Consider the following 22,824-nt stretch of genomic DNA (forward strand, 5'->3'; position numbering starts at 1 on the left):
TTCTTTGGAAGGACTGAAGCTAATGCTGAAACTCCAGTACTTTGGCCACCTCATGCGAAGAGTTGACTCATTGGAAAAGACTCTGATGCTGGGAGGGATTGGGGGCAGGAGGAGAAGGGGACGACAGAGGATGAGATGGCTGGATGGCATCACTGACTCGATGGACGTGAGTCTGAGTGAACTCTGGGAGTTGGTGATGGACAGGGAGGCCTGGCGTGCTGCGATTCATTGGGTCGCAGAGAGTCGGACATGACTGAGTGACTGAACTGAACTGAACGTATTTTAATATAATCTTTATGCTAATCCTGATTACTATTATCCTCCTTTTAAACATGAGGAAATTGAACAGACAGGTTAATTAACTTGCCTGAGATTACCAAGTTATAAGGTAGAAGAAGCAGGCTTTGATTCTAGGCAGTCAGAATCAGATTATACTAAACCTCAAGAAGATTTATATTATTTTATTAATATAAATCAGACCATTTAGAGTATATCATCATCTTCTGATGCTATGATAAATACTCTAACAGTTAATTTATATATGATTTTTGAGCTATTTTGCATATAAAGAAAAATAATCATGCACATGTATTTAAATTTTTGAATTAAAAGATATTTCTCTGATTAGTGCTCTTTGGAATAATTTTATTATGCTCTAGTTAAAAATTCTAATTGTAAAACAGAAGCATCTAAAATTAAATGAACAAACTAGAAAATAAAGCAATTACTTTGAAAAACTAAATACACAGAATGAGCAGCATAGAAATGCTTTTTGCATCAAGACAAGAAGAAAATGTATTCTTATAATGTGCCACAGAATCAAAACACACAGTTTCAATTTATTTCAGTTTGCATTGCTTAAAGTGAAAAAACTTTTTTTTTTTGAGAATTAAAATTAGGATTTACTCATAAAGCATAAGAAAACAGGATTCAGTTGCAGTATAATTTACTGTGTCTGTTTTTCTGAAGATGATTTTTTAATGTCCAGCATCCAAGAAACTAGCAGAGCTGAGTATTTTATAATGTGAAGTCAAGGCCAGTAATATTCTTGGTTAACATGGAAATAAATTCTTACCTTAGAAATCTCAAACTATTAATTCAGTAATTGAAAGAATGTTCAATAAAAGAAGTAATAAAAATTATGAAATCAGAATCTCCATTTAATAAATGGAATTTAAACATGAATTAGACATTTTTGAAATGAGCCAAAATAAATGAGCCATTTTAATTCCACAATAAAAAGATATAACATAAAACTTTTGACAGGTCAAAGACTATACTTGTCATTTGTACCAAATACAAAAACTAATATTGATCATTTTCTAGGAAGACAATGGAAGTATAATATAATTTTAGTGTTCTCCTTGCTTTTATGAATAATCAATGGATGATTAAGTTCACACAGCTTCACAATTTAGGAGGGATATTAAGTTTCATAACACTTAAAATTAGAAAATTATTCAGCTATATTTTTATCATTTCAGTCATTTTTAATATTGGAGGTTAATTAAATTTACTGTTCCAAATCATTAAGTATTATATCAATAATATTTTTGGAAGTCAATCTTTTTGTTTCCTGAGATGTATAATTTTGAAGGCTTAAAGCTGGAAAAAAGACAATAATCTTTGTCAAAAGCAGAGAGCATATGTGTTACTGGCATCTATATATTTGTATTTCAAAACTTTACCGAAAGAGGGCAACAAGTCTATAGACCATAGAAATTAACTTCCAAAGAATTATTGTCACCTCACCAAGGAAACAACTCTTCATTCAGCAGTGGTGCTTGATATCCCAGGTTGCTAAAATTACCAAAGTGAGGAATAAAAGAGATAATGAATCTTCTCTGGCTTTTTATGGTAAATCTATATGAAATATCTGCATAAATATGCAGTATGTAGTTAATCACCTAAATTATTTGGCTTCATAATATCAAATATATTGGTGTTCATTATGTTAGAAGAATTGAGTGTAAAATGTTACTAATTAAAATGAGATTGAGTCAGTGTGAGAACTAAATTGGGAAAGGACTAGTTTTGTTCTTTCTAAATGAATGATAATATGGCTTGCTTGCTCCATGTTTTTGTTTATTGTTCCTTTAATATATTAGAATATTTTAAGACATCTTTTTGCAGTTTTATTTTATAGTTCCTACAAAATGAGGTAAATGCATACACATAACTTAATTTAGCATTTAGTGTTACAGTATAGCTTTATGTGACCATGATACATGAACCATAAAATTTTATAAATAACTGTTTTTATCCAAGTACATAAATAAAATCCAAGTACTTTGATAAATAGAGATTTTAGAAATGTGGACAAGGTAATAATTTCTAAATAGAATAGTAATCAGGGACCTAAGGTCAGGGATGGCATCTTTGGAAACAACATTTTCTTTGCCAAAAGATGAGAATTCCTATAACTTAGTCTTACCCATTCATTAGGAACATATTCTGATTTCAAAGGAAAATACTTTTTAACTAGTTTTATTGAGATAGAATTCATATATTATGGATTGTCACTGTTCAGTTGCTCAGTCATGTCTGACTCTACAACCCCATAGACTGTAGCACACCAGGCCTCCCTGTTCTTCACCATGTCCTGGAGCTGCTCAAATTCACGTTCACTGAGTCAGCGATGCCATCCAACCATCTCATCCTCTGATGTCCCCTGCTCCTCCTGCCCTCCATCTTTCCCAGCATCAGGGTCTTTACTAATGAGTCATCTCTTTGCATCAGGTGGCCAAAGTACTGGAGCTTCAGCTTCAGCATCAGTTCTTCCAATCAATATTTAAGACTGTTAAATATTAGGATCGACTGGTTTGATCTCCTTGCAGTCCAAGGGATTCACAAGAATTTTCTCCAACACCACAGTTTGAAAGCATCAATTGTTCAGGACTCAGCCTTCTTTATAGTCCAACTCTCACATCCATACATGACCATCGGAAAATCCATAGCTTTGACTATAAGGACCTTTATCGGCAAAGTAGTGTCTCTGCTTTTTAATACACTGTCTAGGTTTGTCATAGCTTTTCTTCCAAGGAGCAAGCATCTTTTAATTTCATGGCTGCAGTCACCATTCACAGTGATTTTGGAGCCCAAGAAAATAAAATCTGTCACTGTTTTCATTGTTTCACCATCTATTTGCCATGAAGTGATAGGACTGGATGCCATGATGTTAGTTTTTTGAATGTTGAAAGCCAGCAATTTTTTCACTTTCCTCTTTCACCTTCATGAAGAGGCTCTTTGGTTCTGGTTCAATTTCTGCCATAAGGGCGATGTCATCTGTATATTTGAGATTATTGATAGTTCTCTTGGCAATCTTGATTCCAGCTTGTGATTCATCCAGAATGATATTTTGCATGATGTACCCTTCATTTAAGTTAAATAAGCAGGGTGAAAACATACAACCTTGATGTACTCTTTTCCAAATTTGGAACCAGGCCATTGTTTGATATCCATTTCTAACTCTTGCTTCCTGACCTGCATATAGGGTTTCTCAGGAGGCAGGTAAGGTGGCTTGGTATTCCCATCTTTTTCAGAATTTTTGAGTTTGTTGTGATCCACACAGTCAAGGGCTTTAGTGTAGTCAAAGAAACAGTAATAGATGTTTTTCTGGAATTCTTTTGGTTTTCCATGATCCAATGGATGTTGGCAATTTGATCTCTCTTTCTTCTCCCTTTTCTAAATCCAGTTTGAACATCTGGAAGTTCTCAGTTCACATACTGTTGAAGCCTAACTTGAAGGATTTTTGGGCATAACCTTGCTAGCACATAAAATGAGTGCAATTGTGTGATAGTGTGAGCATCTTTTGACATTGGCCTTCTTTGGGATTGGAATGTAAAGTGACCTTTTCAAGTCCTGTGGCCACTGCTGAGTTTTCCAAATTTGCTGGCATATTGAGTGCAGCCTTTTAACAGCACCATCTTTTAGGGTTTTAAAGCTCAACTGGAATTCCATCACCTCTACTAGCTTTGTTCATAGTGATGCTTCCTAAAGCCCACTTGACTTCACAGTCCAGGACGGCTGGCTCTTGGTGAGTGATCACACCATTGTGGTTATCTGGGTCATAAAGATCTTTTTTATACACCTTTTGTACATTCTTGCCACCTCTTAATATGTTCTGCTTCTGTTATGTCCATAACTGTTTCTGTCTTTTATTGTGCCTATCTTTGCATGAAAATATGGATATACCTATATATGCTATGGATGTACATATATAAAGTATGCAATTCTGTGGTTTTTCTAACATTGACAGATATGTGGAACCATCATCATGGTCAATTTTAGGATATTTTCATCACTTCACAAACCCCTTACCTTTTACCAATCACCCTTCTGAACCCTTAATACCCTCTAGCAGCACCTTTGTTGTTTAGTTGCTAAGCTGTGTCCAACTCATTTGTGACCCCATGGATTGTAGCCCATCAGGCTCCTCTGTCTGTATGATTTCCCAGGCAAGAATATTGAAGAGGGTTGCCATATCCTTCCCCAGAATATCTTCCTAACCCAGGAATCAAACCCACATCTCCTGCATTGCAGGCAGATTCTTTACCACTGAGCTATGTGGGAAGCCCATATGCAGTGCCTTAAGCAACAATAAAACTACATTCTGTCTCTACAGAATTTCTTCATTGGAACTTTCTTATGAAAGGTGTTGTATAGTGTACCATTTTTGTGACTAACTTCTTTCATTGTGCTTAATGTTTTCAAGGGTTATCCATGTAGAATGTATTTATCACTTCAATTTTAGGACTAATTACCAATCACAAAATTTACCATTTTATGACTTACCATTGTATGACTAGACCACTCTTTTATCCATTACTTTGTTGATGGACATTGGGTTGTCCCCAAATTTGGACTAGTAAGAATAATGCTGTTGTAATCATTCATGTCCAAATTTTTGGTTTGACATATGTTCATTTCTCTTGGTTATATTCCTAGGGATAGAATTGCTAGATTGTATAACTCTGTGTTTACTCATCTTAAGAACTGCCAGACTATGTTCCAAATTGGCTATAACATTTTACATTTTCACTGACAGTGTATGAGCATTTCAGTATTTCCACACCCATGCTGACATTTGTTGTTATGTTAGCCATTCTAATATGTGAAAAGTAGTGCCTCATAGTTTTGGTATGTATTTCCTTGATACTTGTCACATTTAGGATGTTTTCATCTGCTTATTAGTGAAGTATATCTCTTTCTCAGTGAAATGTATATTTAGAATCTTTGCCCATCCTTTCCCAGTTTTATTGAGAAATAATTGATGTATATCACTCTATAAGTTAAAAGCATACAGTATGATGGTTTGGTTTACATATATTGTGAAATGATAACCACCATAGGTTCAGGTAACATCTACCTTCTCAATCACATAGATACAATAAAAAGTGAGGTAAAAAGGAAAAATAAATCACCTTATGATAACTCTTTGGATTTACCCTCTTAAAAGCTTCCCCAAATATCACACAGCAATGATAGTTATACCATTTCACGCCAGTTAGAATGGCTGCGATCCAAAAGTCTACAAGCAATAAATGCTGGAGAAGATGTGGAGAAAAGGGAACCCTTTTACACTGTTGGTGGGAATGCAAACTAGTACAGCCACTATGGAGAACAGTGTGGAAATTCCTTAAAAACTGTAAATAGAACTGCCATAAGACCCAGCAATCCCACTGCTGAGCATACACACCAAGAAAACCAGAATTGAAAGAGACACGTGTACCCCAATGTTCATTGCAGCACTGTTTGTAATAGCCAGGACACAACCTAGATGTCCATCAGCAGATGAATGGATAAGAAAGCTGTGGTACATATACACAATGGAGTATTACTCAGCCATTAAAAAGAATACATTTGAATCAGTTCTAATGAGGTGGATGAAACTGGAGCCTATTATACAGAGTGAAGTAAGCCAGAAAGAAAAGCACCAATACAGTATACTAATGCATATATATGGAATTTAGAAAGATGGTAACTATAACCCTGTATTCAAGACAGCAAAAGAGACACAGATGTATAGAACAGTCTTTTGGACTCTGTGTGTTGGGGTGGATGATTTGGGAGAATGGCATTGAAACATGTATAATATCATATAAGAAACGAATTGCCAGTCCAGGTTTGATACAGGATACAGGATGCTTGGGGCTGGTGCACTGGGATGACTCAGAGGGATGGTATGGGGAGGGAGGAGGGAGGAGGGTTCAGGATAGGGAACACATATACACCCGTGGCAGATTCATGTTGATGTATGGCAAAACCAATACAATATTGTAAAGTAATTAGCCTCTAATTAAAATAAATAAATTAAAAAAATGATATCTATAGTCATTGTGTTGTACATTATGTCCCTATTACTTATAACTGGAAGTTTGTACCTTTTGACCACCTTCCTCTAATGCCCATTCCCCTCATTTCCCATGTTCCTCCTCTGGTAATCACAAATCTGATCTTTCTATGAGTTTCTTTGGTTGCTTATTAGATTCTGCATATAAGTAAGATCATACAGTATGTGTCTTTCTCTGACTTGTTTTACTTAGCCTAACACCTTCAAAGTCCGTCCATGTTGTTGCAGACATTGATTTCTTCATTTTTAGGGCTGAATAATATCCCATTATAAATGAGAGTCCAGAATTATATGCATATATGCTTATTTCTGGAGTGTCATTTCTATTTATACATCTATATTGTCTAGCCTTTGCAAGCACTATACTGATTTGATTTGCAGTAATTTTTAATGTCTATAGTAAGATGCTTTGTTCTAAGTTTTGAAATTGGAATGTGAGAGGCCACATATTTTTTCTTTTTTCAGAATTGTTTTGGCTATTCCAGGTCTCTTGTAATTGTGTATGACTTTTAGAGTCAGCTTCCTAATTTCTATAAAGAAGGCAGTTGGGATTCCCCGTAGGGATGATGTCAGTTCTGTAGATCAGCTTGGGTAATATTGCCTTATTAACAATTTCAAGTTTTCTAGTTCTTGAACATAGTATATTTTTCCATTTGTTTAAATACTGAAAAATCATTTTCAATAAAGTTTTATAGCTTTCAGAGCATAAGTTTTGTACTTCCTTGATTATAATTATTCATAACAATTTTATATTTTAATGCTATGTGAATTTAATTTTCTAAATTTCATTTTGGATCATCGAGTGTATAGAAATAGAGTTGATTTTTGTGTACTGATCTTGTATCTTACAAACTTGTTGAACTAATTTATTAGTTTTTAATATTTTTAGAGGATTTCATAGGACTTTCTATTTCAATCTCAAAAATAATTTGTTATTTTATTAGACAATTAGGTTTATTTGGGGATAACAGAGAATTGTCATTAAGGACAGATACGTTATGATGGTAAATAATGGTCAAGTCCAAAGAGACAAGGATGTCAGCTTTAATAAGTTTTTGGAGGAAACAGGGGAGGGTTGTTTTAAATAAAAGTTCAGTGAGAAGAAAGGAGTTCCAAGTTGTGGAGGTTTCTTATTGGCGTTAAGCAGTGGTTAGTACTTTCCTGCTGGAGCAGGCAGGAATCGTTCTTTTTCTTAAAAGCAGGAGATATAATTCCTATCTGAAAAAATGACCTCCCTTGTAAGAGAAGAAATATAGCATTATTATTTTTCTAATTTTTATATTTATTTTTTATGGACATTTGATTGACTGTGTTATGTTAATTTCTGCTGTAGAGCAAAATAATTCAGTTAATCATCATGGATAAGAAATTGGTACAGAGAGAATTTTATACAAACAGACCTTGTCAAAATAATCCTTACCTTCCTTCTTCCTGTTGGTTATGTAGAATTCACCAAGTGGCTAGTGTAGGAGAGCTCTCCCTTCAGAACTTCCTGACTCCATTTTAAATGAGGTTTTTTTCTTTATTTATGTTCACACTATGTACAACATCATGTCATTGTGAAAAGAGATAGTTTTACTTCTTTTCCAATCTGAATGTCTTTTATTTACTCTTCTTGCCTACATGTCCAGGCTAGAACTTTGAGTAAAATGTTGAATAGAAATGACAAGAGCATACATCCTTCCTTTCTCTTGATCTTAGGAAGAAATCATCTAGTCTTTAAACATTAAGTATGGTGCCAGCTGTGTGTTTTCTTGTAAATACTCCTTATCAGACTGAAAAATTTCCCTTCTATTCCTAGTTTATTGAGTGTATTTATCATGAAAGGATGTTAGATATTTTCAAATGCTTTTCTTAGATCAATTGAAATGATGATGATGTTTTTTTCTATTGATATAAAGTGTTATATAACCACATAAATCCCAGTTGGTTTAAAAGTTCACTGCATAAAAAATTTCTTCTTCATGGAACTGGATTAGATTTGCTACTATTTTATTGAAGATGTTTCAAAAGTCAATAAATATTTCTAATTTTCACATTTTAGTATTCAATACTTTGTCTACTGTTTAAGCAAAAGTGTTCCTTATTTTCTTATCATATTAAAATACTTTATTGTCTTTGCCTACATTTTTTCTGCATGATTTGTCTTATTTTGATAAAAAGCAAATTTCATGCTGATGCTGTGAAAGTGCTGTACTCATATGCTAGCAAATATGGAAAACTCAGCAGTGACCACAGGACTGGAAAAGGTCAGTTTTCATTTCAATCCCAAAGAAAGGATATGCCAAAGGACACTCAAACTAGGACACAATCACACACATCTCACACACTAGTAAAGTAATGCTCAAAATTCTCCAAGCCACGCTTCAACAATATGTGAACCATGAACTTCCAGATATTCAAGCTGGTTTTAGAAAAGACAGAGGAACCAGAGATCAAATTGCCAACATCCACTGGATCCTGGAAAAAGCAACAGAATTCCAGAAAAACATCTATTTCTGCTTTATTGACTACGCCAAAGCCTTTGACTGTTTGGATCATAATAAACTGTGGAAAATTCTGAAAGAGATGGGAATACCAGACCACCTGATCTGCCTCTTGAGAAACCTGTATGCAGGTGAGGAAGCAACAGTTAGAACTGTACATGGAACAACAGACTGGTTCCAAATAGAAAAAGGAGTACATCAAGGCTGTATATTTTCACCCTGCTTATTTAACTTATATGCAGAGTACATCATGAGAAATGCTGGGCTGGAGGAAGCACAAGCTGGAATCAAGTTTGCTGGGAGAAATCTCAATAACCTCAGATATGCAGATAACACCACTCTTATGGCAGAAAGTGAAGAGGAACTCAAAAGCCTCTTGATGAAAGTGAAAGAGGAGAGTGAAAAAGTTGGCCTAAATCTCAACATTCAGAAAACTAAGATCATGGCATCCGGTCCCATCATTGCTTGGCAAATAGATGGAGAAACAGTGGAAACAGTGACAGACTATTTTCTTGGGCTCCAAAATCATGCAGAAGTGACTGCAGCCATGACATTAAAAGACACTTGCTCTTTGGAAGAAAAGCTATGACCAACCTAGACAGCATATTTAAAAGTAGAGGTGTTACTTTGCCAACAAAGGTCCATCTAGTCAAGGGTATGGTTTTTCCAGTAGTTATGTATGGATGTGAGAGTTGGTTTTAAAGAAAGCTGTTGAACTGTGGTATTGGAAAAGGTTCTTGAGAGTCCCTTGGACTGCAAGGAGACCCAACCAGTCCATCCTAAAGGATATCAATCCAGAGTGTTCATTGGAAGGACTGATGTTGAAGCCAAAACTCCAATACTTTGGCCACCTGATGCGAAAAGCTGACTCAATGGAAAAGACCCTGATGCTGGGAAAGATTGAAGGCAGAGGAGAAGGACAGCAAAGGATGAGATGGTTGGATGGCATCACTGACTCATTGGAGATGAATTTGGGTAAACTTTGGGAGTTGGTGGTGGACAGTGAGGCCTGGTGTGTTCAGTCCACGGAGTCCCAAAGAGTTGGACACGATTGAGCGACTGAACTTAACTGAAGTACAAGTCGCTCAGTTGTGTCTGACTCTTTGTGACCTCATGGAGTATACAGTCCATGGAATTCTCTGGGCCAGAATACTAGAGTGAGTAGCCGTTCCCTTTTTGAGGGGATCTTCCCAACCCAGGGATAGAATCCAGGTCTCCAGCATTGTAGGCAGATTCTTTACAAGCTGAGCCACCAGGGAAGTCCAAGAATACTGGAGCAGGTATTCGAACCAGGATCTGCTGTATTGCAGGTGGATTCTTTACCAGCTGAGATACTAGTGAATCCCCAATACACGAGTGAGTTGTGGGTAATTTGGTGCTGTCTTTTAAACATTGTTGTATAATACAAAGTATGTTTTCATTTCTTTTAAGAGGATTACATTGTATTGCTAGCAAAAATAATAAAAGGAAAACCTTATTTAAATAAATCCTTGTCAACTTTTTGAATGAAAGTGTAAATAAAATTTCCTTCAATGATCCTCCAAGAAAGTAAATATCAGTCTGATGTTACATGTTTCTGTAGCATTTCTTGCAAAAGAAATGTCAATAGAACTCTGGAAATGCAAAACGAATGAAAAAATTCACTTTTTTTTCAATTTAGTGAAAGTTTCAATCTAATGAAGTTTGTATCTGTGTACATGAGAGACAGTATTGCCTAGAAGTTTGTGAGTGGAAGGACTCAGAATATGCCATTCTGCAATATGTCATTTGGATTATTTTGAGCTGAAGGCAATTGAGAAACAGCAGATATCTTTTCCCTTTTCTGCCTAGGGCAGGCTATACATTTTCCTTTATTAGGAAGTTCCCCACCTCTTCTCCCATACTTGGAGGAGGGAGAAAAAAAACAAACGTCACTTGAAATTAAAAAGTCAGGTCTCTGTTGGGCCTGCACAAACAAACCTTAATAACTCACTTATTATCTTCCATTCAGTTCAGTTCAGTCGCTCAGTCCTGTCCAACTCTTTGTGACCCCATGAATTGCAGCACGCCAGGCCTCCCTGTCCATCACCAACTCCCGGAGTTCACCCAAACTCATGTCCATTGAGTCGGTGATGCCATCCAGCCATCTCATCCTCTGTTGTCCCCTTCTCCTCCTGCCCCCAATCCCTCCCAGCATCAGAGTCTTTTCCAATGAGTCAAATCTTTGCATGAGGTGGCCAAAATATTGGAATTTCAGCTTTAGCATCATTCCTTCCAAAGAACACCCAGGAGTGATCTCCTTTAGAATTGACTAGTTGGATCTCCTTGCAGTCCAAGGGGCTCTCAAGAGTCTTCTCCCACACCACAGTGCAAAAGCATCAATTCTTCAGTGCTCAGCTTTCTTCACAGTCCAACTCTCACATCCATACATGACCACTGGAAAAACCATAGCCTTGACTAGATGGACCTTTGTTGACAAAGTAATGTCTCTGCTTTTCAATATGCTGTCTAGGTTGGTCATAACTTTCCTTCCAAGGAGTATCTTCCATTAGTTTCCTCCATATATTTGTTGTTCAGTCACCCAGTCTTTTCTGACTCTTTGCAACCCCATGGACTGCAGCACGCCAGACCTCCCTGTCTCTCACTATTTACTGATTTTCCCAAGTTCATGTCCTTTGCATCAGCGATACCATCCAGCCATCTCATCCTCTGCCGCCCTCTTCTCCTTCTGCCCTCAATCTTTCCCAGCATCGGGGAATTTTCCAATGAGTCGGTTGTTCACACCAGATGATCAAAACACTGGAGTGGAGACTGGAGTGGAGATTCAACATTAGTCCTTTCAACTAATATTTAGGGTTGATTTCTCTTAAGATTGAGTGGTTTGATCTCCTTGTCATCCAAAGGACTTTCAGGGGTCTTCTCCAGCACCACAGTTCAAAGACATCGAATCTTTGGCATTCTCCCATCTTACAGTCCAGATCTCACAACCTTATGTGACCTTAGCTTTGATTATGCAGACCTTTGTCGACAGAGTAAGTCTCTGCTTTTCAACGCACTGTCATTAGTTTCCTCCAAGAAGCAGTCACCTTCTGATTTCATGGCTGCAATCATCTGCAGTGATTTTAGAAGCCAAGAGTAGGAAATTTGTCACTATTTTCACTTTTTCCCCTTCTATTTTTTCCCCTTCTATTTTTTCCCCTTCTACTCCCCATGAAGTAATGGGCCTGGACAGAGAAGGCAATGGCACCCCACTCCAGTACTCTTGCCTGGAGAATCCCATAGACAGAGGAGCCTGGTAGGCTGCAGTCCATGGGGTCGCTAGGAGTTGGACATGACTGAGAGACTTCACTTTCACTTTTCACTTTCATGCATTGGAGAAGGAAATGGCAACCCACTCCAGTGTTCTTGCCTGGAGAATCCCAGGGATGGGGGAGCCTGGTGGGCTGCCCTCTATGGGGTCGAACAGAGTCGGACACAACTGAAGCGACTTAGCAGCAGCAGCAGCAATGGGCCTGGATGCCATGACCTTAGTTTTTTTAATGTTTAGTTTTAAGCCAGCTCTTTCACTCTTCTCCTTCACCCTCATAAAGAGGCTCTTTAGTTCCTCTTCTCTTTCTGCCATTAGAGTGGTATCATCCACATATCTGAGGTTGTTGATGTTTCTCCTGCCTGTCTTGATTCCAGCTTGTAACCCATCCACCGCAGAATTTCTCATGATGTGCTCAGCATATATATTTAACAAACAGGGTGACAGCAGACAGCCCTGTCATACTCCTTTCTCAATCTTGTTGTTCCATACAGGGTTCTAACTGTTGCTGTTGCTTCTTGACCCACACACACATTTTTCAGGTGAGATGGTCTGGTATTCCCATCTCAAAGGATTTAGCATAGTCAATGAAACAGAGGTCGATTTTTGGAAGTCACTAACTTTCTCTATGATACAGTGAATGCTGTTGACAATTTGATCTCTGGTTATTCTTTCTCTTCTAAACCCAGCTTGGACATCTGGAAGTTCTTGGTTCGCATACTGTTGAAGCCTAGCATGCAATATTTTAAGCATGACCTTACTAGCATGGGAGATGAGTACAATTGTCCAATGGTTAGCACATTCTTGGGAATTAATACTTCCCTTCTTGGGAATTGGAATGAGGATTGACCTTTTCCAGTCCTGAGGCCCCTGCTGGGTATTCCAGATTTGCTGATATACTAAATGAAACACCTTGATGACATCCTTTAGCTTTATAACAGCAGTGCTTCCTAAGGTCCACTTGACTTCACCCTCCAGAATGTCTGGCTCTGGGTGACTCACCACATCATCATAGTAATCTTTTAAATTAAGATCTTTTTGTACACAGTTCTTGCATGTATTCTTTGCTTCTCTTCTTGATCTCTTCAGTGTCTACTAGGTCTCTACTGTTTCTGTCCTTTATTTTGCCCATCTTTGGACAAAATGTTTCCTTGATACCTACAATTTTCCTGAGGAGATGTGAAGTCTTTCCCCTTCTATTGTTTTCTTCTAGTTTTATGCACTGTTCATTGAAGAAGGCCTTCTTGTCTCTCCACACTGTTCTTTGGAACTCTGTTTAATTGAACATACCTTTCTCTTTCTCCCTTGCTTTTCACTTCTCTTCTTTCTTCAACTATTTTTAAAGCCTCCTCAGATAACCACTTGGCCATGTTGCTTTTCGTTTTCTTGAGGATGATTTCGTTCACTGTCTCCTGTACAATATTACAGACCTCTGTTCTTCAGGCATACTGTTAACTAGATCTAATCCCTTGAATCTATTCATTACCTCCACTGCATATTCATAGGGGATTTGATTTAGGTCATACCTGGCTGGCCTAGTGGTTTTCCTGCTTTCTTCAATTTAAGCCTGAATTTTGCTATGAGAAGCTTATGATCTGAGCTACAGTCAGGTCTAGGTTTTGTTTTTGCTGACTGTATACAGCTTCTCCATCTTCGGGTGCAAAGAATGCGATCAATTTGATTTCACTATTGACTATTTGGTGATGCCAATGTATAAAGTCATCTCTTGTGTTGTTGAAAAAGGGTATTTGCTATGACCAGTGCATTCTTTTGGCAGAATTCAGTTAGTCCTTGCCCTGCTTCATTTTATTCTCCAAGGCCAAACTTGCGTGTTACTCCAGGTATCTGTTGACTTCCTTCTCTTGCATTCCAATCCCCAATGATGAATGGAACATCTTTTTTTGGTGTTAGTTCTAGGAGGTCTTCTGAGTCTTCACAGAACTGATCAACCTAAGGTTCTTCAGCATAAGTGGTAGGGGCATAGACTTGAATTGCTGTGATGTTGAATGGATTGCCTTAGAAACAAAACAAGATCATTCTGTCACCTTTGAGATTGCAACCAAGTACTGCATTTCATACTCTTTTGTTTATTATCAGGGCTCCTTCATTTCCCCTAAGGGATTCTTGCCCACAGTAGTAGATATAATGGTCATCCAAATTAAATTCACCCATTCCTGTCCATTTTAGTTCACTATTCCTGAGATGTCAATGTTTATTCTTACCATCTCCTGTTTGACCAAGTCCAATTTACCTTGATACATGAACCTAACATTCCAGGTTCTGATATATTTACCTCCCTAAAATTAACCACCCATGGAAGCCCAAAACCTTTTTTCACTTGTCTTCTCACTTAACAAATTTATTGTCCTTTGTTAAGATTGTATATAAGCCTTGTATTGTAGCCAATGCTTTAAGTTACTCATCACTTGACCAGGTATGTATGTTGAATATGAAGCAAAAATAAAGTGTTTGTTTGTTTTCCTTGTCTTTTGATTGACGAACCCCAGTCACTGAACCTAAGAATCAAAGAAGAAAACTTTTTCTGTCCTACATAGGTTTTGAGTCAGACAAGACCTGTATTCAAATTCCAAACCTATCCCTCATTGACAATGTGAACTTGGGAAATTTACATAATCTGTTTACCTTCAGTTCCTGTCTGAAAATCAATATTATAATATCGCAAAGCATTGTTGATATAGGATTAATAGAGATGATAGTTTTAGTTGAGTTCAGTTGCTCAGTGGTGTCTGACTCTTTGTGACCCCATGAACTGTAGCATGCCAGGCCTCCCTGTCCATCACCAACTCCTGGAGTCCCCCAAAACCTATGTCCATTGTGTCCGTGATGCCATCCAAACATCTCCTTCTCTGTCGTCCCCATCTCCTCCTGCTCTCAATCTTTCCCAGCACCAGGGTCTTTTCAAATGAGTCAGCTATTTGCATGAGGAGGCCAAAGTATTGGAGTTCCAGCTTCAGCATCAGTCCTTCCAATGAACACCCAGGACTGATCTCCTTTAATATGGACTGGTTGGGTCTCCTTGCAGTCCAAGGGACTCTCAAGAGTCTTCTCCAATGCCACAGTTCAAAAGCATCAATTCTTCAGCCCTCAGCTTTTGTTATACTCCAACCCTCACATCTATACAAGACTACTGAAAAAAACATAGCCTTGACTAGATGGACCTATATTGGAAAAGCAATGACTCTGCTTTTCAATATGCTATCTAGGTTGGTCATAATTTTCCTTCCAAGGAGCAAATGTTTTTTTAATTTCATGGCTGCAATCAATATCCACAGTGATTTTGGATCCCAGAAAAATAAAGTTGGCACTGTTTCCAACATTTCCCCATCTATTTGCCATGAAGTGGTGGGACCGGATGCCATGATCCTAGTTTTCTGAATGTTGAGCCTTAAGCCAACTTTTTCACTCTCCTCTTTCACTTTCATCAAGAGGCTTTTGAGTTCCTCTTCACTTTCTGCCATAAGGGTGGTGTCATCTGCATATCTGAGGTTATTGATATTTCTCCTGGCAATCTTGATTCCAGCTTGTGCTTCTTCCAGCCCAGCGTTTCTCATGATGTACTCTGCATGTAAGTTAAATAAGCAGGGTGACAATATACAGCCTTGACATACTCCTTTTCCTATTTGGAAACAGTCTGTTGTTCCATGTCCAGTTCTAACTGTTGCTTCCTGACCTGCATACAGGTTTCTCAAGAGGCAGGTCAGGTGGTCTGGTATTCCCATCTCTTTCAGAATTTTCCACAGTTTATTGTGATCCACACAGTCAAAGGCTTTGGCATAGTTAGTAAAGCAGAAATAGATATTTTTCTGAAACACTCTTGCTTTTTTGATGATCCAGCTGATGTTGACAATTTGATCTCTGGTTCTTCTGCCTTTTCTAAAACCAGCTTGAACAGCTGGAAGTCCATGGTTCACATATTGCTGAAGCCTGGCTTGGAGAATTTTGAGCATTACTTTACTAGTGTGTGAGATGAGTGCAATTGTATGGTAGTTTGAGCATTCTTTGGCATTGCCTTTCTTTGGGGTCAGAATGAAAACTGACCTTTTCCAGTCCTGTGGCCACTGCTGAGTTTTCCAAATTTGCTGGCATATTGAGGGCAGCACTTTCACAGCATCATCTTTCAGGATTTGGAATAGCTCAACTGGAATTCCATCACCTCCACTAGCTTTGTTCGTAGTGATGCTTCCTAAGGCCCACCTGACTTGACATTCAAGGATGTCCGGCTCTAGGTGAATGTGAGTGATCACACTTTCATGATTATCTGGGTCATGAAGATCTTTTTTTGTACAGTTCTTCTGTGTATTCTTGGCACCTCTTCTTAATATCTTCTGCTTCTGGTAGGTCCATACCATTGCTGTCCTTTATTGAGCCCATCTTTGCATGAAATGTTCCCTTGGTATCTCTAATTTTCTTGAAGAGATCTCTAGTCTTTCCCATTCTATTGTTTTACTCTATTTCTTTGCATTGATCACAGAGGAAGGCTTCATTATCTCTCCTTGCCTGGTACTTATTACACAGAAGGTATTTTATTTTAGGATTTATTATCTTGTTTAAAAGCAAGAGAAAATTAGCATTCTTTATTAATAACTTGGAAAATATACCATTTAACAACAATTGAAGTTGTCCATGAGCAGTTTGAGAGGTTAACTTTAGATCTTAGGAATAAGAAAATTGCAGTATATGATAACAGTTTACTACTTGAAACCAACTAAGTGCTTGAAATTAATAATTAATTATCTTTGGAAAAATGGTTATAATATCTGTGGTAGAAGATGTTCTTATGTTTCAAATATTCAAAGATAATATTGTAGTAATCATTAGGTTGCTTAGAAAACATGCTTCCCTCTTTCCCTTCTTAAATGATTCTGTATACATGGTTAATATCTAATGAAAAATCTTGATTGTCAATTCATGTTTGTTTCATTTTCTCATCAACTATTATTGGATCAGGAATAGGCAGGTGACATAATCTGGCTCAACTAGAGTGAAAGGAAGGTTTTTCATTGTACATTTGGGTAAATGGTTTCCCCCATATCCCTGGACAGTGCATAAGGAAGCATCCAAGCTGGGGAGCAACTGCTCCCAGTTGCCAGTATTGAACATTCAGAGCACAGAGATGAAATAAAATCTTTTCCTTGATGATATTATCAATCTGCTATTGTCCCTGGAGTTTAAATATACCACTAGACTTCCTGGTATGTGAGATGCTCCCTGGTTGAACCAGTTTGAGGAGAGGTTTTCTATTAATCCTATATGTAGTGATAAATATTTTATAAGACAATGGTTCTTAAAACTTATATAACAAATGTTATTAAACTTTCTGTGGGAAAAAATTCACTCGATAGAAAGCATTGCTCATATTTGATTTGTAAAACTCAGGGTATTTTAAAAATTGGTGTCCTTATAGAAAAATTAAGACCAGGTTTATAGGTTATTTCAAATTTAAAGGAACAAATATTTTCCATGTTACATAGACTCACCTAGGATATAGTAAAATAAAGATAATTTCCCAAGTGGTCTGTGAAATCATCACTACCCAAAAAGACACACCTGTCCAGTATGTGGCTGCTGCTGCTGCTAAGTTGCTTCATTCGTGTCCGACTCTGTGCGACCCCATAGACAGAAGCCCACCAGGCTCCCCCATCCCTGGGATTCTCCAGGCATAGATCTCCTCAAATCTGATCTAGCCTCATTTATAAGTAAAGGGCTATGAGGATCCAAATAACGTGATAATATACTGAGTACTGAATCATATTAAAAGTGAGCAAATAGAGTGTGTTCTAGATGTGAATGTATGGTTGGGTAATATCTCTAGCCTCTAAGGGGAGCTTGGATACCTTTCCAAACCTGATCCCAGTTGGTAGGTTTTAGATGATGGTCTAGGTCAAGAAAAAAAATGGGGGCACATTGAAAAAATACAGTCTCTCAAGCCCTATCTGTGAAAATACTAATTTAGTAAGTCTGGTGAAAGGACAAGTTATGTGCATTTTTAATAAACAACATAGTAAATTTTGTTGAAGATTCACCATTAGATAAGTTTGTTGATTAGATGACAAAGGCAGACAAAGGTCTCTAAAAAGTGGCCTCTTCTCTATTCTTTATCTCTGGTAGTGGGGTAAAATTTATTAAGAAGCAGATGGGAAGAAAATGGTGAGAGTATTATACAGGAAAAAATGGTACCATCTAGATTTACATTAAGTAACATCTGAATGAAGCTTTCATAGACCCAATTTCATAAAGAGAGAAACGTGAGACAGGCAGAGACAGAGATACAAAAAAATTATTCAGATCCTCAACTTGAAATGCCAAGAGTTCATTATGAGGTTATGGTCACTTGACTAGAAATGCTCACATTTTGATGCAGGACAAAATATTACTTGAGGTAAGAAGAGATGAATTCAGAAATTCAGGGAACAATAGAATCAGCTTAAAGGTAGATTTAGATCTTTCATTTAAAAGCTGCAAGAGACTGTGTTAGGTCTATATATGGTAGAGGAGAAAAAAAATACATCAAAGTTTTGAAAATTCAACTTGACCTGCTGGAAAGGAAAGAAAAATAGAAATAAAAATAAAATATTCAGGGAAATAGGGTCAGAGACACATAGAGCAGAGAGAGTTGTCTAAAAGAGATGTTTCTGGTGCCATTGTTATGCCAAAGGTTATTCAGTGCTGGAATTAAGATAGAAGGCAGTTTCATAGTGGATAAGGTGGAAAATTATTATTTAATTTTCATCACCTCCCAGGCCCCCAGACTTAGTAAGTATGGAAAACAGTACTTTGCTTTGGGAATCTATTGAATTTCTCTACCAGGGACATCTGGGAACAATTCTCCTGCCAAGTTCCTAAAGAATTTCAGGACAAAGATACTGATACACAGGATATTTGGGGTAGAGAAATACAGAGAGAAAAGTTAAGAGATTGACAAAGTAGGAGTTGAAGAAGCCATGAATCTTGGAGAATTGTCTGTTAACAAATGTATGTTAACCTGCTCATGACCGTGACAGAGTATGGATACAGACTCATTCAGTTAGGCATTGATGATGTTTAAGCATAATTGATTGACACTCAGTCCATCATAAAGCCCAGATGAAGAGGAAAAAACCTGGTTATTGGCAGGTACAGCACCGTAAATTTCCTAATTTTACAGAAGACTTTGGCAGAGTGAGGGACGCCACATTCAGATTCCCCTTGAAATGATTTGCTGTCCAGCTGTGTGGAGTATGTTTACCTCACAGCCTCCAGCTGTGAGCTTCTTCTAGTTCACCTTAGCGCTGAAGCCAAGATTCTATTATTTTTAGAATGGGCCTTAGCCAATGACTGAGTAAGACGGTAAAGCCTAGGCTAAACCATTCCTGCCCAGGTTGAGACTCCTCTACCTGGTAATATTTGTTCCAGTGTTTTGATATTATTACATGGTGGCTATTTTTTTTTTGGGGGGGGGGGGCTGCCTAATCTTGCTTTCTCCCTTTTATTTCACATGTATTACTCTCTAGTACACATATCAAACTCCTAATACCATGTCAGCATCTGCTTGCTGGAGAAAGCAACCGAGGACAAGGAATATCAGATGAAAGAAAAATAAAGGTTTGCTGTTATTTTATATATTGTTTTGTTTTAGTGGTAAGTGACAGTTTTTGCATTCTTATTCTGTTCTACTACTCCAGAATATAAGAAATACTATATTAAATAAAAACATTAGAAGAAATTTATCAAACATGGTCTTAGATTTTAAATAGTAGACACTGGGCAGCTGTTCTGTTTTCCTTTGCAACTTTTATCTGTATCTGATATTATCAATCTTTATTAGCAGTCTATCCCACTAGAAGGTAGAAATCTATGCAGCCAGGGAGTTTTTTTTTTTTTTTTTAAATCACTTCAGTATCCCAGTGCTTCAGCATTACCTGTTACAAAGTAGGAATAAAATATGTTTTATAATGAATGAGTGAATGAATAAGTGATTTGATTAGGAGCCTAACCACATTTCTCTTACCACAATATAGCAACAAATCTCAAAAATTTGCTGCAGAAGAAGCCTGAGCGCTGAAAAATTGATGCCTTTGAACTGTGGTGTTGGAGAAGACTCCTGAGAGTCCGTTGGACTGCAAGGAGATCCAACCAGTGCATTCTAAAGGAGATCAGCCCTGGGTGTTCTTTGGAAGGAATGATGCTGAAGCTGAACTCCAGTACTTTGGCGACCTCATGTGAAGAGTTGACTCACTGGAAAAGACTCTGATGCTGGGAGGGATTGGGGGAAGGAGGAAAAGGGGATGACAGAGGATGAGATGGTTAGATGGCATCACCGACTTGATGGACGTGAGTTTGAGTGAACTTTGGGAGTTGGTGATGGACAGGGATGCCTGGCGTGCTGAGATTCATGGGATTGCAAAGAGTTGGACACAACTGAGTGACTGAACTGAACTGAAAGGATTAATAAATCAAGAAGTAATTTAAAATGCAGTATTATATAATTCAATAATATAAAGGGACAAGCACAATTACATTAGAAGGCCAAATATCATAATCAAGTGTTTGTACATCTATTTAAAATCACTATGACTATGAAAACTGTCTAGGGTGTTGTATTGACAAATATGTTAGCATTGTTGAGGTGATATTTAGAAAGAGTAAAATAATTTTGGAAATGTTCCAAACAAGAAGCAACTCTCAATCAAGGCAGCATTACTGTAGCAAAATTCTTCATATAATGAAACTATGCAAAAATAATTTTTTATATGGATTGAATAGAGTTAAGTTCTATGCTCATATCATTTTAGGCAGACTTTACATATGAACACACTTTTATAAATTGTACAACTTACACAAATGTTAATTATTTAAAATCAACTTCATGGGGGTTTAATTTACATAGAGTAAATTGCATCCATTTTTAACTGTCCATTTCATTAGATGTGGACAAATGTATATACCTGTGTAACTACCACCACGATCAAGATATAGCACATTTCCATTGCCCTAAAGAATTCTCTTGTGCCCTTTCTCTCCCAACTATCCCTCCACCCTGGATTCCCAGGCAATGATTAATTTGCTTTATGTCAATATATATTATATTTTTATTTTCTAGGGATTCAGATCAGCCCCAGGGTTTCTTTGGAAGGAATGATGCTAAAGCTGAAACTCCAGTACTTTGGCCACCTCATGCGAAGAGTTGACTCATTGGAAAAGACTCTGATGCTGGGAGGGATTGGGGGCAGGAGGAGAAGGGGACGACAGAGGATGAGATGGCTGGATGGCATCACTGACTCGATGGACGTGAGTCTCAGTGAACTCCGGGAGTTGGTGATGGACAGGGAGGCCTGGCGTGCTGCGATTCATGAGGTCACAAAGAATCGGACACGACTGAGCAACTGAACTGAACTGATGAATCAAATATAAACATATTAAAAAGTAAAATGAATGCCTTGGATACTATCCAGATATCTCATGGAATACAGAAGAATCCTTCATTCTATAAACCATGATGAACATTGCTATATGTAATATGAAGGAATTAAGGTTCAGTATTGGGCTTCCTAGGTGGAAGTGTGGTAAAGAATTTGCCTGCCAGCATAAGAGATGCAAGAGACTTGTTTTGATCCCTGGGTCAGGAAGATCCCCTGGAAAAGGAAATGGCAACCCACTCTAGTGTTCTTGCCACAGAAATCCCATGGACAGAGAAGCCTGGTGGGCTGTAATCCATGGGGTCCCAAAGAGTGGACATGACTGAGCGACTGAGCATGCACGCATGGCACTGATAAGCAATTATAGTTACCCCGAGTATTATAAACATTAAGGAATTTAATATAGGGAATTAATAGTTTACAAAATTATGGGAAAGGTTGCAGAACAGTTGAAGTTCTAGCTTGGGCCTATCAAAATGTTTCCTAGGAAATTTTATAATTTCCAATCATAGCGTTCCTATTCCCAAGGCTGCCACTGGAGCCATGCTCACCTAGGTTGGTGAACGACAGCAGGGCCACAGCAGACCCCAGAGAGTCATATGAGGAACAGAACTACATTCCTTGTTTCTTAACAGAAACCTTTAGACAATAGTACCTGATGCAGGAAAATGACAACTTGCTTAAATCACAGCAAATGGCAGTAGGCACAGGAAAATGGCATTCATTTTATGTCTACCTTCCAAATCTGTAGCAAGATTATTTCATTAGATTAATCTAAATTAAAACATCCAAATTCATCTGTAAGGAAATCTGTAGATTTAATCTTTCCAATGCCTGCTATACTGGGAGAGGGCCAACAGTGGGAGAGGTACAGAAAGTGGGAATGGGAATGGATGTTAACTGACAATGGACAGTACACAGCAAATCTAACATCTCTGTTCTCTCCCTTTAATAGTGAGTTACAGTAGCCAGTCTTATTGTGGAAGCCACGAATGCCCCTGCAAACATCCAAAATGCCCTCTAGGTAGTGGTACTACCACTGTTGAATAGAGTTGACTTAGACTATAATCTGTTATGGTAGTTGCATTTGCTTGTAAGATTTGCTTCAGTTTTCTTTGTATTATATACATTAGGCTGGTGATATATTTGCTTTCTGAAAAAGGAAACATCCAATGTGCTAAATAAAGTAAATCATATTGTGATTCATGTCTCATCTGGTGAAAAAAGAAATCAGGACCACAACTGGGAAGCTCAGTGGTTCCTGGCTCAAAATCAGCAAATTAA

At 37.6% G+C, this 22,824-nt stretch overlaps 1 long non-coding RNA gene across 3 annotated transcripts in view; it reads left to right on the forward strand.

Moving 5' to 3' along the window:
• The window catches only part of LOC147375934 (uncharacterized), a 96,505-nt gene extending 73,763 nt beyond the window's left edge, over positions 1-22,742 (forward strand). For 2 of the 3 annotated variants that reach the window (XR_015161634.1, XR_015161632.1), the window contains 2 exons: positions 19,636-19,726; positions 20,143-20,595. This is a non-coding gene — a long non-coding RNA (uncharacterized LOC147375934). Of the gene's footprint in view, positions 1-19,635; positions 19,727-20,142; positions 20,596-21,224 lie in introns of those variants that run through there. The other variant, XR_015161633.1, reaches the window with a different exon arrangement.
• Positions 22,743-22,824: the final 82 nt, after the last annotated feature.

This window comes from Bos grunniens, chromosome 3 (assembly GCF_055505025.1).
Source record: "Bos grunniens cultivar Pamir isolate PY7600 chromosome 3, Bosgru_T2T1.0, whole genome shotgun sequence".
NCBI lineage: Eukaryota > Metazoa > Chordata > Mammalia > Artiodactyla > Bovidae > Bos > Bos grunniens.